The following is a 17,553-nucleotide window of genomic DNA, read 5'->3' on the forward strand; positions in this document are numbered from 1 at the left end:
GTAAACAATTTACTATTATGGTCCAGGAGCTTCTAGTTACACCTCAAAGTAAGAGTAATACAATTATTTTCTTCTGATGTATTAAAAATATTTTTTCAAGGACCATTGGTCGTTATATTATGGAGGTAATATCTTCTTGAAGCATTACCAAGCTTCTAGGGGAGGTTATCTGTGGTAGGTTGCCACATGGAGCTACACTATATGCAGGCCCGGCGTTAGGGGGGGGGCAAACTTGGCAATTGCCCATGGCCCGCATTGTCTAAGGGGCCCCCTGCTTCAGTGCTGCTGTTCAGCTGAACGTTTGAGGAAGCCAACGGGCGGTCAGCTGAACAGCTACACTTTACAATGCAGTGTAAGGTCCCCTCCCTCACATGTAAGAGAAATCATTACCCTGGTGCTGACAGGACCTGCGACAATGTCAGATGCAGGAGGCGGAGCTCAGCAGTGAAGAGGGGGATGAAGGACCCGCAATGACCTCACTCATGGCCGTCCAACTTCACAAGCCTCAGCCCGCTATGCCTCAAGCATGTGAGGCATTAGAACAGAGCAAGAAGCCACAATGACATCACTGCAACCTCCTGCTCTGGGTCTCGCATGATGACGTCATCACGTGAGACCCGGAGCAGGAGTGGTGATGTCATTGGGACCGCATGCATCAGGACGCAGCAACACAAGCCACAGATAAAACTGTGGTCTGAATCGCAGACAGCGGCGGGGGGGACGGGAGGGAAGCAGTTTTTTTTTTTTGTTTGTTTATGTTGTAGACTAAATGTCCACACTGCTGGGGGCCCCAGGGATTGGGGAAAGAGATCATTATATATACTTGGCACTACTGGGGAGGAATGGAGGAGCATTATATACATACTGGCACTACGGTGGAACATTATATATATTTTGGCACTATGGGGGGAAGCATTATATATTGGAACTAGTGGGGACACTACAGGGGGAGCCACTGGGAGCATTATCGTTATATTATTACTACTAGAGTACTGTAGGGGTGTTATTATTATTTGACGCAATATGGTGGGCATTGCTACTAATGGGGGGGCTATCTTGGGGAGTATTATCACTATTGGGGGCACCATTACTAATGAGGGCAGTCTGGGTGTATAGTATAGTATAGTGTTTGTGGACATGGGGGGAGCACAACAGGCACAGTATTGGGGGTAGCTTGAAGAGGTTCTCCAGGTTTTTTCATATTAATGACCTATCCTCAGGGTAGGTCATCAATATTAGATCGGCGGAGGTCTGACACCCGGCACCCCCAACGATCAGCTATTATGGAACAGCAGCAGTGAACAGCATGCACCGTCTCCTCAAACAGCTGATCGGCGGGGGTGTCGGGTGTCGGACTGTGTTTTTAGCACATTATTACAAGATGTGGGCCCCCTCTTTTGATTTTGCCCAGGGCCACATTTTGTCTAAAACCGGCCCTGACTATATGGTGGAACACATGTTCTACTGTATGCAGGAGGTGCTAATAGACCTTAGAATAATGCAACTCCCATTAAATCAAAGAACACCCAGTTGTCTCAATTTTGTTACATACCTGCAAATTACGCACTTTGTCTAAAATTCTCTATTCCTCGTTCTCAGACTCCTTCAGCATTAGGAGGTCCTGTAAAAATAAAAAAAAAGTAAAAAAAATAAAAGGTAAATAATCATCTGAATAAACAGGACCAGATCTCGCTGTGTCGCATTTACCATTGTATGTAAAAAATACAGATATTTTAATGTCTATGAAGAAGAAGTAGTAAATTTTAATTATGTAATACAAAATGAATACATATAACAATTAGATTTAAAAAATGGGTAACTTAAAATAAAATACACATAGAATGTTATAAAAATCTAATTATGTAACACGCTAAAAACATAAAAAATAAAATTATGTAAAGCAATTAAATTTAAAAAAAGTTACACATTTTTGGATCAGATTATTAAGAAGTCTGTCACAAGGAGTGTTGTTCCCATGTTCATGGAAAGCATCTGTGTTGTTCCCATGTTCATGATGTTTTAATATATGCAAATGAGCCTCTAGGAGCAACGGGGGCATTGCCAGGGGTGCACCTAGCCTGCCTGAGGCAAAAACTGAAACGGTGCCCCGCCATGCCAATTTAATAACCTAATCTCTTTGCCACAATGAAAGCGCTTAGGCTAGGGCTACAATACGACATGTGCCGCGCAACATTTTGTCGCACCAATGTCGAGCAACAATTTTTATAATGATACTCTATGGTGTCGCACTGCCGCATGCTGTGACTGCCTGGTGCTACCTGAGGCGATCGCCTCACCTGGCCTCATTGGTGGTCAGGGCCGCTGATAGGCCAGTACAGCTGGCCCAGTTGTACCGGGCCCGGCTGGCAGGGGGGCCCGGGCTGCCGACTCCCGAGCCCAGCTCCTACCCCGGGCCCCCCCTTGACACGCCACCCCTCCCTGTCTGACCTCCGGGCTGCGGGCTCCCTCCCTCCTCCAGGCTGAGCCTGCGCTCATCTGCATTTCACACTGGCCAATCAGCTTTTAGCAACGCAAAGATCCTGCTGCTGATTGGCCAGTGTATAGCTGGCACAGCAGGAACAGCGCAGGCTCAAGCACAGAGTGCCCGCCATCTGACTGCCGCCCTCAAGAAAAATCATCAGTGTGCCAGTGAGTGCAGCCCCCCACCCCGGCCCATAATGAAGGAAGGACCGCTCCGGTCAGTGGACATAGAACCCGGGGGATGGAATAAACAGACTTGTGTGCCACATACAGTAAGAGGTCTGACAATAAAAAGTTCATATATGTGTATCAGGATGGGTATTCTTGATGGGGGAAGAAACACCAAAGAAAAAAGGCCAGCACAGAAATGAATATATGATTAATCTTTATTATGGTCTCAAACCAGGACCAGAAGTAAAAATACAGATAAAATACAATACATTGTAATGTATTGTATTTTATCTGTATTTTTACTTCTGGTCCTGGTTTGAGACCATAATAAAGATTAATCATATATTCATTTCTGTGCTGGCCTTTTTTCTTTGGTGTTTCATCCTACGTGCAGGCTTGGCACGAGTACTCACTTCAGTGAGTCATATATTGGTGTACATTGATGGGGGAAGGCAGCAGCAAGCATTGGGATTTTTTTTGGGGGGGCCTGTGGGCTCATAGAGGACTCAGGAGGACAATGTGCTTTCCTCCTACTCACTGTACTCCTGAGTCCTCTATGAGCCTACAGGGCCCCCCAGCACATCAGTCACCTTACGGGCGGGATATGATTGGTGGCTATGTATGTGCACACTCAGCATCATCATAACAGTGCCATCCACAGATCCCCTCCATAAAAGTGCCATTCACAGATCCCCTCCATAACAGTGCCATTCACAGATCCCCTCCATAACAGCGCCATTCACAGACGACCCCCCAGCGCCATAAATATCACTTGTAGACAAATCTGCATGTTGTTTCAAGGCGGCGTCTGGGGAGGGGCCAAGGGCGGGGCCAGGGGTGTGGCTGAAGGAGGGATCAGGGGGTGGAGCTGAAGGGGGCCCCGTCATGTATGCTGTACGGGGCCCCATGATTTCTATCAGCGGCCCTGTTGGTGGTGCACCCCTAGGCATTGCCATTACACCTAGAGGCTCTGCTCTCTCTGCAACTGCCGCGCCCTCTGCACGTTGCCTGACAGTCAGGCAGTGTAAACGTGATCATGCCTGGCCCTGAATCCTCCTAAAGTCTCGCGCTGCGTGCTTTGGTATCCTGTGCAGCCGCAGTACAGGAAAGAGGCTCAGCAGCAGTTCTCTTCTGTACTGCATGTGTCTATACGTTGTCATTTCTGGTAACAGGCTGCTATTTCTATAGAATGGTTATCTTTGACGCCACCATTTTTTCCAGTATGGGGAAAAATCCACTCAGAACTATACACTGCGTGCAGAATTATTAGGCAAATGAGTATTTTGACCACATCATCCTCTTTATGCATGTTGTCTTACTCCAAGCTGTATAGGCTCGAAAGCCTACTACCAATTAAGCATATTAGGTGATGTGCATCTCTGTAATGAGAAGGGGTGTGGTCTAATGACATCAACACCCTATATCAGGTGTGCATAATTATTAGGCAACTTCCTTTCCTTTGGCAAAATGGGTCAAAAGAAGGACTTGACAGGCTCAGAAAAGTCAAAAATAGTGAGATATCTTGCAGAGGGATGCATCACTCTTAAAATTGCAAAGCTTCTGAAGCGTGATCATCGAACAATCAAGCGTTTCATTCAAAATAGTCAACAGGGTCGCAAGAAGCGTGTGGAAAAACCAAGGCGCAAAATAACTGCCCATGAACTGAGAAAAGTCAAGCGTGCAGCTGCCAAGATGCCACTTGCCACCAGTTTGGCCATATTTCAGAGCTGCAACATCACTGGAGTGCCCAAAAGCACAAGGTGTGCAATACTCAGAGACATGGCCAAGGTAAGAAAGGCTGAAAGACGACCACCACTGAACAAGACACACAAGCTGAAACGTCAAGACTGATTTTTCTAAGGTTTTATGGACTGATGAAATGAGAGTGAGTCTTGATGGGCCAGATGGATGGGCCCGTGGCTGGATTGGTAAAGGGCAGAGAGCTCCAGTCCGACTCAGACGCCAGCAAGGTGGAGGTGGAGTACTGGTTTGGGCTGGTATCATCAAAGATGAGCTTGTGGGGCCTTTTCGGGTTGAGGATGGAGTCAAGCTCAACTCCCAGTCCTACTGCCAGTTTCTGGAAGACACCTTCTTCAAGCAGTGGTACAGGAAGAAGTCTGCATCCTTCAAGAAAAACATGATTTTCATGCAGGACAATGCTCCATCACACGCGTCCAAGTACTCCACAGCGTGGCTGGCAAGAAAGGGTATAAAAGTAAAATCTAATGACATGGCCTCCTTGTTCACCTGATCTGAACCCCATTGAGAACCTGTGGTCCATCATCAAATGTGAGATTTACAAGGAGGGAAAACAGTACACCTCTCTGAACAGTGTCTGGGAGGCTGTGGTTGCTGCTGCACGCAATGTTGATGGTGAACAGATCAAAACACTGACAGAATCCATGGATGGCAGGCTTTTGAGTGTCCTTGCAAAGAAAGGTGGCTATATTGGTCACTGATTTGTTTTGTGTTTTGTTTTTGAATGTCAGAAATGTATATTTGTGAATGTTGAGATGTTATATTGGTTTCACTGGTAAAAATAAATAATTGAAATGGGTATATATTTGTTTTTTGTTAAGTTGCCTAATAATTATGCACAGTAATAGTCACCTGCACACACAGATATCCCCCTAAAATAGCTAAAACTAAAAACAAACTAAAAACTACTTCCAAAAATATTCAGCTTTGATATTAATGAGTTTTTTGGGTTCATTGAGAACATGGTTGTTGTTCAATAATAAAATTAATCCTCAAAAATACAACTTGCCTAATAATTCTGCACTCCCTGTATGTTGTTAGGCCTCTTTCACATGAGCGAGTTTTCCGCGCGGGTGCAATGCGTGAGTTGAACGCATTGCACCCGCACTGAATCCGGACCCATTTATTCCTATGGGGCTGTGCACATGAGCGGTGATTTTCACGCAATGCAGACCCCATAGAAGCAAGTGCGGATGCGGTGCGATTTTCACGCATGGTTGCTAGAAGACGATTGGGATGGGGACCCGATCTTTATTATTTTCCCTTCTAACGTGGTTATAAGGGAAAATAATGGCATTCTTAACACAGAATGCTAAGTAAATTAGAGATGACCTGGAAGGAAAAGGACCTTTGGTGACGTCACTGCGCTCATCACATGGTCCATCACCATAGTGATGTACCATGTGATAAGCGCAGTGACGTCACCAAAGGTCCTTTTCCTCCCAGGTCATCAAAGAAGAAGATAGAAGACGAGCCGGGCTGCGCGAACAAGTGGATGAGGTGAGTTTAATTTTAAATTTTTATTTTTTAACCCCTTCATCTCTAATTTACTGTATTAAGAATGCTATTATTTTCCCTTATAACCATGTTATAATGGAAAATAATAAAATTTACACAACACCGATCCCAAACCCGAACTTCTGTGCAGAAGTCCGGGTTCGGGTCTGGGTACCAAACATGCCGATTTTTCTCACACGCGTGCAAAATGCATTAAAACGCTTTGCACTCATGGGGAAAAATCTCGCATTTTCCCACAATGCACCCGCACCTTTTCCCGCACATCACCCGCAACGCCCGTGTGAAAGAGGCCTTAGAGTTTAAACTTTTCAACTCCAAAAACACGGTTAATAAATGAATGGAAATTTGGAATCCTTTGCTTAATGGCTTTGATTCTGAAGATAAGAGTAAACTTAGATGCTGGGGTTTGAAGTATGCTTAACGTCGGTTTGACTTTCTTCCCTTATTTATTTTTTTTCTTTTCCTTTTTTACGCTCCCGGGGTTGAGGTTAGGTTGTGTTGGGTTACTTATAGTTACGATGTTGTCATTTATTTTTTGCATGTTATGTTCGTCCATAAAAATGTAATAAAAAAAAGCAATAAAACAAAAAAAGATACGCAAAATAAAAATAAAATGATATAAAAAAAATCTAAAATTTATAAAAATGTAATTAAATTCAGCTGTTTCAAGCAGAATATTGGCTTCTGCTTTATGTAAAATAAAAATTAATAAATAAATAAATAAAAAGAGCCATCTTAACATGGGAATAATATATTATAAAAAAAATAGATTTTTTAAACATTTCTTAATTTTGCTTCCTTTTGGTTTAAGTGCATTTTTTAAAAAAATCTATTAGTTTTTTTATAATCTTTTACTCTTGGAATTTACTTTAATTTCATTGAATTTTTTTGCTCCTCTGAGAAACTGCATTTCTGCATTTGATTGAGTTAAAGTTATTGATATTAAATATTCATTTCTTTTCAGAAAGGTGGGAGACACGGATGGTGCTCCGAGTGTTCATTTCAGAGTTGGGGGGAGGGGAACTATGCAATATGGGGGACAAGAAAAAAAAAATGTCCCTTTTCTTGTCTGTGGATTGTCATGGAAACCTAAAGTTGATTAGAGAGTACTTCTCACACGTTCCTTACTTACAGTGCAATGGCACTTACACACACACGTATCCATAGATATCTCCATGATAATCACTCTGGGTTCCTAAACTTACTGTTGCCATGGTAATGTCTTTAGAATTTCACGCAAAATACTAGGAACCGTCATTGTATCAATGGTATTTGCACTTTTGTTAAAATATGCCGTTTGGCATTTACTATAAGTGCCTAGTGGAAGATTTTCAAAGTTGACAGCCCAGGATCTTAAGTAATTGAAAGGGTTTCTCTTAAGAAAACCACATACCTTAGTTGGTTGTGGTCGGGTGGGTGGAAGGGGCTGTTGAACCCTCATCTCTTAAGACCCCCATACACATTAGTGTAGGCCAAGAATGGTTTGGCGGACAGTCTAATGTGTGTGGCGAGCTCCTGAGTATGTTGGGGAGAGAAGGATTGGGCAAAGTGAATATTTTTGCCCCATTATTTTGTCCTCCCAGGAGATAAGCCGCCACCAGAAGCTTTCATCCCTCTTCCCATTGAATACACATTCGGACATGAAAGACAGCACGTTCGGCCAGGAGAAACAGCTGTTGGGCAAAATGATTTAATGTGTAGGTGGCCACCCTTAGCCAATATGGAGGTAAGCAATAAAGAACACATTTCTCTCTCTCTGGAGGACCCAACCTGTTCATATATTACACAATAAACCCACTGTGTAATGCTTTATTTCCCCTATGGTGGCATTGTGGGAAAATTGAACACTTGCATCAAGGTTCTCGCAAGAACAGGAGATCGTCTGATCAGGTAATTATCAGAAGATCTTTTCAGAACATAAAATGGGCTATCCAATCTCATACCCTATTACAGTGTATGGACATCACAGATGGGGGCTTCTAGCTGAGAACTCCCTCTGTTAGCCAGAGCAGAGATGCAAGCTTTAGAGAACTCAAGCTTGTCATGTATTAGATGGATGGCCATGCATTCGAATGGTCACACATAATACGCATAGTGATTTGCGGATGGTTTCAGCAATCGGACCTTATCTAGCGATCTGCTACATCAGCTCTTAGGTTATCTGTGATGAGTCAACCTCGTCCAGCATGGATAAGCCCTCATCATCTTGCGGATATCTTGGAGCCAAGCTGATCACGGCGGTCCTGCTAATCAATCAACCCACCCTACGTCCATCCAGTGATTTCAAGGGATGTTTAAGGTCCTTCACAACGGAGAGCAGTCTTGGGTACAAGGACACCCCTCTGTGTAATTCAGCTTGCTATAATAGGGTTCAGAGAGACATTATCAGGCAATGTCTCTCCTACAATCCGTGGTGCAGCTTAGTTCTATTGATCCACTAACTACCCTTGAGACAGACATACACATTCAGTAGCTGCTGGTTGAATGCTGCTGTGATGGATGCAGTATGTGGTTTAGCATTGTCTTATATACAAGGCCTTCCCTGAAAGAGACATTGTCTGGATGGAAGCAGATGTTGTCTAAAACCTCTATAAACTGTCCAGAATTGATAGTGCACTTCCAGATGTCTAAGCTGCCCACGTCATAGGCAGTAATGCATCCCCATGCCATCAGAGATGTAGCATTTGAACTGTGCACTGATAACAAGCTGGATGGTCCCTCTCCTCTTGAGTCCGCAGAACACTGCGTCCGTGGTTTCCAAAAATAATTTCAAATTTCGATTCCTTTGAACACACAACAGTTTTCTATTTTGCCTCAGTCAATTCTAAATGAGCTTTACCCCAGAGAAGGCGGCGGCGTTTCTGGATCGTGTTCACATATGGCTTCTTCTTTGCAAGATACAGCTTTAACTTGCATTTGTGGATTGCACATGAACTGTGTTCATAGATAATTATTTCTGGAAGTGTTCTTGAGCCCATGCGGTGATTTCCAGTACAGAATCACGCCTGTTGCTAACGTACCATCTGAGGGTTCCTAGATCATGAGCGGCCAATATTGACCGTTGGCCTTGCCCCTTGCGAATATGGATTTCTCCACATTCTCTGAATCTTTTGTTGATGTTATGTACTGTAGGTGGTGGGATATTCAAAATCGTCACAATTTTACAATGAGGACAGTTTTTCTGGAATTGTTCCACAATTTATAGATGCGTGTTTTTTGCAGATTGGTGAACCTCTGTCCATCTTTGCTTCTGAGAGACTCTGCCTCTCTACCATGCTCTTTTCATACCTAGTCATGTGACTAAGGCCTAGTTCACACGAACGTCTTTTTTGCGAGTGTACGGGCCGTTTTTTAGTGTTCCGTATACGGTCCGTATACGGAACCATTCATTTTAATGGTTCCGCAAAAAAAAACGAATGTGTTCCGTATGCATTCCGTTTCCGTATTTCCATTTTTCCGTTCCTTTGAAAGATAGAACATGTCCTATATTTGGCCGCAAATCAGGTTCTGTGGCTCCATTAAAATCAATGGGTCCGCAAAAAAAACTGAACACATACGGAAATGCATCCGTATGTCTTCCGTATCCGTTCCGTTTTTGTTGAACCATCTATTGAAAATGTTATGCCAAGCCCAATTTTTTCTATGTAATTACTGTATACTGTATATGCCATAGGGAAAAACAGAACGGAAAAAACGGAACAGAAACACAACGGAAACAAAAAACAGAACAACGGATCCGTGAAAAACGGACCGCAAAAAACACTGAAAAAGCCATACGTTCGTGTGAACTAGGCGTTAGGCCTCATGCACACGACCGGTTTTTTTTGCGGTCCAAAAAAACGGGTTCCGTTTTTCCGTGATCCGTGACCGTGATCCGTGGGTCTTCCTTGATTTTTGGAGGATCCACGGACATGAAAAAAAAAGTCGTTTTGGTGTCCGCCTGGCCGTGCTGAGCCAAATGGATCCGTCCTGACTTACAATGCAAGTCAATGTGGACGGATCCGTTTGACGTTGACACAATATGGTGCAATTACAAACGGATCCGTCCCCCATTGACTTTCAATGTAAAGTCAGGAGTTAATATACCATAGGATCGGAGTTTTCTCCAATCCGATGGTATATTTTAACTTGAAGTGTCCCCATCACCATGGGAACGCCTCTATGTTAGAATATACCATCGGATTTGAGTTCGATCGTGAAACTCATATCCAACAGTATATTCTAACACAGAGGCGTTCCCATGGTGATGGGGACGCTTCTAGTTAGAATATACTACGAACTGTGTACATGACTGCCCCCTGCTGCCTGGCAGCACCCAATCTTTTACAGGGGGCTGTGATCAGCACAATTAACCCTTCAGGTGCCGCACCTGAAGGGGTTAATTGTGCGTATCATAGCCCCCTGTAAGAGATCAGGGGCTGCCAGGCAGCAGGGGGCAGACCCCCCTCCCTCCCCAGTTTGAATATCATTGGTGGCCAGTGTGCGGCCCCCCCCTGTCCCCCCTCTATTGTAATATCATTGGTAGCCAGTGTGCGGCCTCCGTCGCCCCCCCCCCCTCCCTTTATTGTAATATCATTGGTGGCCAGTGTGCGGACCCCCCTCTATTGGATTAATATCATTGGTGGCCAGTGTGCGGCCTCCCCTCTCCCCCCCCTTCCGATTCCGATCATTGGTGGCAGCGGAGATTCCGATCGGAGTCCCAGTTTAATCGCTCTGGGGCCATGGTAACCATGGCAACCAGGACGCTACTGCAGGCCTGGTTGCCATAGTTACTTAGCAATATTACAATATTAGACGCATCATACTTACCTGCTGCACTGTCTGTGACCGGCCGGGAGCTCCTCCTACTGGTAAGTGACAGGTCTGTGCGGCGCATTGCTTAATGATCTGTCACTTACCAGTAGGAGGAGCTCCTGGCCGGTCACAGACAGCGCAGCAGGTAAGTATGATGCTTCTAATATTGTAATATTGCTAAGTAACCATGGCAACCAGGCCTGCAGTAGCATCCTGGTTGCCATGGTTACCGATCGGAGCCCCAGAGCGATTAAACTGGGACTCCGATCGGAATCTCCTCTGCCACCAATGATCGGAATCGGAAGGGGGGGGGGAGAGGGGAGGCCGCACACTGGCCACCAATGATATTAATCCAATAGAGGGGGGGCCGGGGGGGGCCGCACACTGGCCACCAATAATAATACAATAGAGGGAGGGAGGGGGGGGCCGGGGGGGCTGCACACTGGCCACCAATAATATTACAATAGAGGGGGGGCCGCACGCTGGCCACCAATGATATTACAATAAAGGGAGGGAGGGGGGACCGACGGAGGCCGCACACTGGCCACCAATGATATTACAATAGAGGGGGGGCCGGGGGGGCGCACTGGCCACCAATGAAATTAAAACTGGGGAGGGAGGGGGGTCTGCCCCCTGCTGCCTGGCAGCCCCTGATCTCTTATACGGGGCTATGATATGCACAATTAACCCCTCAGGTGCAGCACCTGAGGGGTTAATTGTGCGGATCACAGCACCCTGTAAGAGATCGGGTGCTGCCAGGCAGCAGGGGGCAGTCATGTACACAGTTCGTAGTATATTCTAACTAGAAGCGTCCCCATCACTATGGGAACGCCTCTGTGTTAGAATATATTGTCAGATTTGAGTTTTCACGAAGTGAAAACTCATCTCTGAAAAAGCTTTTATGCAGACGGATCTTCGGATCCGTCTGTATGAAAGTAACCTACGGCCACGGATCACGGCCGCGGATGCCAATCTTGTGTGCATCCATGTTCTTTCACGGACCCATTGACTTGAATGGGTCCGTGAACCGTTGTCCGTCAAAAAAATAGGACAGGTCCTATTTTTTTGACGGACAGGAAACACGGGACACGGATGCGGCTGCAAAACGGTGCATTTTCCGATTTTTCCACGGACCCATTGAAAGTCAATAAGTTCGCGAAAAAAAAGGAAAACGGCACAACGGCCACGGATGCACACAACGGTCGTGTGTTTTGTTCCGCATCCAAGCCGCATTCTTCAGTGGGTCCGCACAAAAGATGCGGACAGCACTCCGTGTGCTGTCCGCATCCGTTGCTCTGTTCCGTGGCCCTGCAAAAATTATGAGTCATGTCCTATTCTTGTCCGTTTTGCAAAAAAAACAAAAATTAATTTAGAAAAACAACAAAAAGATCATGAAAAAAACCCACGACCAGGCGTAAAACACAGAGCAGCCTCTCCACAGTCCTTAGTAACAGGGATCACCAATGTGACACTTAACAAGCCGCTCGCCTAAGTCAAAGACAACAGATTACAGTTATCAGAAATTAGCTTGGCCAAATATTTTTTAATTTTTTTTTTAAAGAAAGACAAGTAGCCGTCAATCCTGCATTGTGACGATAATTGATCATTATACTTGTATTACTCCGGGACAGAAGACTGATCTCATAATTACGGTAACTGGGACTCGGCTCCTAATTAGGATATTTGTTATTCGTGTTTGGCAAAGAGATTCAAGTGCCTAGAAATCAACATAATGCCTGTACCTAAAAAAAAAATAAAAAAAAAAATAAATAAAAAATCTAATTCCTGCAGTTGATGTTAACGTGTGACCTAGGCAAGTCCTAATGAGGAGAAAATCTGCTCTTGATTTGCAGATTTTTCGGAAACCCGGCTGATAAGAAACAGACTTGTTTTTATTGACCTTACACAGCTGTCATTAGAGGATCGACTGTACGGGTGACCCCCACGGGCGCAATCTCCTCATGTCTGTCACATGTTGTAATATTTGGTTCAGTTACATGACATTTATTCCCTCTGAGGGTACTTACAAACATGAATTTGTTTCTGGCGTTTTCTGGCCAGAATAAGTTGACTACAGTTTTTGGGGCTGTTTTTCGGATGTTTTTGCACACAGTGTGATTTTTTCCTATAGAAAAGGTCAGGGATCCCCAAACTGCGGCCCTCCAGCTGTTGCAAAACTACAACTCCAAGCATGCCCTAATAGCTGTAGGCTGTCCAGGCATGCTGGGATTTGTAGTTTAGCAACAGCTGGAAGTCCGCAGGTTGAGCGTCCCTGGAAAAGGTGATGTCAAAATCCCAGAAAAATGCCAAAAACTGTAGGATGCTCCGTTTTTTGCACAGACAGATAGACACACACACACAAAAAAAAAAAAACTCCTCCTAATAAAAAAAAAAAGGACCAGTATAAAAAATAAAACGCTTGTGTGTTCTGCGTTTCATATTTCCTGTAGACCTTCTGCTAACATCTGGCGCTGGTGTTTTTGCCTAAAAAGATGCAAAAAACGCAGGAAAACGCAACTAAAATAACTATAGGGGTAATGTGCTAATGTTCTACATCAGTTTTTTTGACATAGGAAAGTTGCAAGTGCTGCTTTGGGACAACATTTTTTACTTTTTAGCCTTTTCCGACATGCTCACCACTTTTCGAAAAACAGTGTGAGGTTGTGGGCAGGAGGAGGTGATGGGGGGGGGGGGGGGGGGGGCCGAAGGACTCCAGAAATGGTGCACATTACAGGGGTTATCCCATGATTGATGTAAAAAATGAAAATCAGACTTCATATAGTACATGACAATCTCTTTCTAACAAAGCTAGAACCAGCCCTGTACCTCACATGGATCCAGAGATCTTCACATTCATTGCCCCAATTGTTCTGCTAGATTATCTTCAGACTGGCAGCTCAGGGGGCTTGTCCTTTCTGCTGCAGCTCTCTCCCTATCACAGCTCAGGGGGCTTGTCCTTTCTGCTGCAGCTCTCTCCCTATCACAGCTCAGGGGGCGTGTCCTTTCTTCTGCAGCTCTCTCCCTATCACAGCTCAGGGGGCGTGTCCTTTCTGCTGCAGCTCTCTCCCTGTAACTGCCACAGCTTCTAACAGAACATATGGCTGGTGGAAGTTGAAGATTTAAACTGAGCGCGTGCGACCACCTCAGTGAGATGGACAAAGAATAAGGAAAAGAGCAAACAGCAGGTGGCGCTATACAGATACATTTTATTGAATAACTCAGTGGCTAGACTGAATTTTTAATTACATGCAATTACAAAAATATTCAGATCCAGGTGCCGGTTTAAAAAATGTAGACTGCGTTTTGTGACACAACCCCTTTAAACCAGGTCCTGGCCGGAATAGATTCCTGTTCTGAAGCAAGGCCAGCAGAAGATGCAACAAGTTTATTAAGAGGCGCACGATTCTTAATACCTTGGTTGACTCTTCCTCCACTGGGGTTTTTACTATGGCCGAGGTGTGAAATGCCAGAGTTTTGTAGACGACCCCCTATGTATGAAACCTGTGGAAAATATGAGAATGGACGAAAAATGGAAAGAATATTTTTTCACCTAAAATTAAAAGCAAATCTGTAGAAAATATGAAAAATTAGTAAATAAAAAGAAAAAAAATAGTTTTTTCTTTTTTTTTCAATATCTTAAAAGTTTTATTCTGAAACTGGTCACACAAAAATGCCTCCTTTTGTTTCCAAAATGTCGAAACGGTCGGTGATCACAACTGCTACTAATTATGTCCCAAAATATTTTGCCACATTCAGTAATAATTACAGCTTGTGGGTTTTCTCGAGATGACAACCCGGACCATAGAGGTTATCCCCCAGCTTCCCAACACAAACCCAGAGTACGGTATTTTGCATGGTTTATTTTCCCCCCGCTCCTTCTTTTCTACTGCGTTGCTTGTGTGTCAGTCTAAACTGTAGTTCTGGTGTTCTATTCATGAACTCGAACGATCAGAATGAATGGCCTGAATAGTGCACGGATCTTTATGGTAAAAACGGAATTTCAATAGTAATTTCTGATTAATGCGCACAACGGCGTATATATATATATACACTAATACGCAGCACCGTGGGAAACGTTGATTTTGTTTGAGTAGAAAATTATAAAGTTTATTCCCAGAGAAGCTATTTCATTGCGAGCAGGCTTTACGGGGTTAACGTTAGACTCTAACCTTTGACCGCAAAGGGGTTAAGGCCTTCTGTCAAGGATACATCAAAGCCCTGGGTGTACAAACATTTGTAATGCTGCCAATTATATCAATGAAATGTGATTCTGCTTCGCGATTATGTAGAGCGCGCAAAAAAAAAAAATGGTGGATTTAGTACTAAGCCTCCTGCGGAGGGGCGAATCCCAGCTCCCATACAAGGTCAGAGCTGCGCCGGGCTACAGTACACCGCCCCTATCAGTCTGTGAGCCGATACCGGTCCTACACATACCGCAAAAGTATACGAAGGCTCGTGTCTATGCTGTATAATGCAGCCATCCACCTAAGGGCTCATTCACACGACCGTTGGTGTCCCGTTGCCGTATTGCGTAACCGCAAATACACGGGCACCGTTCCGCCCGCATTCCTCATCACGGAGGCGGACCCATTGACTTGAATGGGTCCGCAAATCCGGAGATGCGGAACGGAAGCGCGGAACGGAACACTGCAGAAGCACTACCGAGCGCTTCCGCGGTGTTCCGTTCCACAAAAAGATAGAACTTGTTCTATCATTTTGCGGAACGGACGGATGGCGGACCCCATTCAAGTGAATGGGTCTGCGATCCGCGTGCGGCTGCCCCGCGGTCGATGCCCGTGCATTGCGGACCGCCAAGCTCATGCACACGGCCGTTGATCGGCAGTTCCGTGCATTGGGGACCACAATTTGCGGTCCCCAATGCACAGGCAACATCCATGCGGATTCCGCAGACGGATCCAGACCCATTCAACTTGAGTGCATTGGCTAATTTTTTTGCGGTGCGGAGGGCACGCACAGAAACCCGATGGAAGCGCTCCGTGGTGCTTCCATGGGGTTCCGTCCCTCCGTTCCGCAGCGGACATTCCGGATTGCTGACCCATTCAAGCTGTTTGTTGCGTGCCGCAATACGGGTACAGCCAGGAAACGGCCGTGGGCATGAGGCCGCCGCCTAAGTCATCAATATCAGATCGGCAGAGATCCGACTCCCGGGACCCCCACGATCAGCTGTATGAAGAGGCTGTTGCGCTATGTGAGCGTGGCGGCCTCTTCACAGCTTACCAAGCACAGTGCCATATATGGTATAGTGGCTGTGTTGGGTATTACAGCGCAGCGCCATACCATGTGACCGGCGTACTGTGACGTCACTGGCCTAGATAGATGCCTAAGAGCTCACAGAGCAGCAGCTTATCATAGGGGATCCCGGGAGTTGGACCCCTGCCGATTTATTATTGATGGCCTATCCCGAGGATAGGCCATCAATATCAAATTCCTGGGTAACCCCTTTGAATTATGGTTCATACAGTGTTAATATGATACGTAACAATACCGTGCGGATGTAGTCATTCTATATAATACTGTCACACAGTGTCAACGTAATACATAACAATACAGTGATTATATGGTCAGACAGTAGCGCCCCCCGCCTTCTTGTGCTGCCCCTAGGTCATGTGACGTCACATTCATTGGTCACATGGCCTAGGCGCAGCTCAGCCCAATCAAAGTGAACGGGGCCGAGTTGCAATACCAGGCACAGCCACTATCAAATGGACGGCGCTGTGTTTAGCGAGCAGGGAGAAGGCGAGCACAAACAGCTGATCATCAGCGGGGGGGCCCGGTTGTCGGACCCCCACCCAATCAGAGACTGATGACCTATCCAGAGGACAAAAAGAGCTCAGAAAACTCCTTTAATCCATAGGTTTCCATTTAAAGGTGAAGAGGCCAAAACAGTTTCTTTTTTGCCCTCCATTGGGCTGGAAAGTCTGCGGTCCACCGCAAAAAGAGCGCCTACTGTGTACTACGCGCCCACACCAAACACTGAGCGTACCGCGCGTTTTGCGTTGTGTTTTTTTTATACCTTTTTTGCGCATTTCATCAATTGTACGTCCATGATATTGCCCGCACAATGCCCACCGCATTGCCCGTATCCTGTAGACAAGCTCAGAGCTCTGTCGGCGCTGGAGTATTGATTCTGACTGCTGCAGTTCTGACACACAAAGCTTATGTCGTAGCGCAGTGTGAACCCGGCCTCACCCTCCTCTAATCTGCTGGAAGAAAAGCCAAGCGCTGATTTACTGTTCATTGCATAGAGAACTTCGCAGGGAAGGGCGCTAAATCTTTGAACACCATTTAAAAGAAAAAAAATATATATATATCTTTACAAGGTTTTATAGCGACGGAGCGAATGAAAACCATTTTGGATGTGCTGACGGCAGCAGCTTGACGCTGAGTCTCCGGTTTCCTTCGTCTCTGAATCTTTCACCGGTTATAAGCCCCAAAATCCTGGATACAAAGGGATGTGATGATCAACAGGATTTCTAAGGCCTCTTTCACACGGCCGTTTTTTGTTTTTTTCGTTTACGGGCTGTTTTTTTGCGTTCCGTATACGGTCTGTACGCGGAACCATTCATTTCAATGGTTCCGTAAAAAAAAAAAACGAATGTACTCCGTATGCATTCCGTTTCCGTATTTCTGTTTTTCCGTTCCGTTGAAAGATAGAACGTGTCCTATTATTGCCCGCAAATCACGTTCCGTGGCTCCATTCAAGTCAATGGGTCCGCTAAAAAAAAAAAAAGGAACACATACGGAAATACATCCGTATGTCTTCCGTATCCGTTCCATTTTTGCGGAACCATCTATTGAAAGTTTTATGCC

At 45.3% G+C, this 17,553-nt stretch overlaps 1 protein-coding gene across 2 annotated transcripts in view; it reads right to left on the reverse strand.

Annotated features, from left to right (window-relative positions):
• The window catches only part of FAT3 (FAT atypical cadherin 3), a 588,664-nt gene that overhangs the window by 467,839 nt on the left and 103,272 nt on the right, over positions 1-17,553 (reverse strand). The window contains exons 1-2 of one of the 2 annotated variants that reach the window (XM_040426354.1): positions 10,282-10,291; positions 1,553-1,621 (exon numbers count right to left, since the gene is read on the reverse strand). The gene's annotated coding sequence lies outside the window, so the exon portion shown is untranslated. Of the gene's footprint in view, positions 1-1,552; positions 1,622-10,281; positions 10,292-17,553 lie in introns of those variants that run through there. The other variant, XM_040426353.1, reaches the window with a different exon arrangement.

This window comes from Bufo bufo, chromosome 3 (genome assembly GCF_905171765.1).
Source record: "Bufo bufo chromosome 3, aBufBuf1.1, whole genome shotgun sequence".
In the NCBI taxonomy this organism is placed as follows: Eukaryota; Metazoa; Chordata; class Amphibia; order Anura; family Bufonidae; genus Bufo; species Bufo bufo.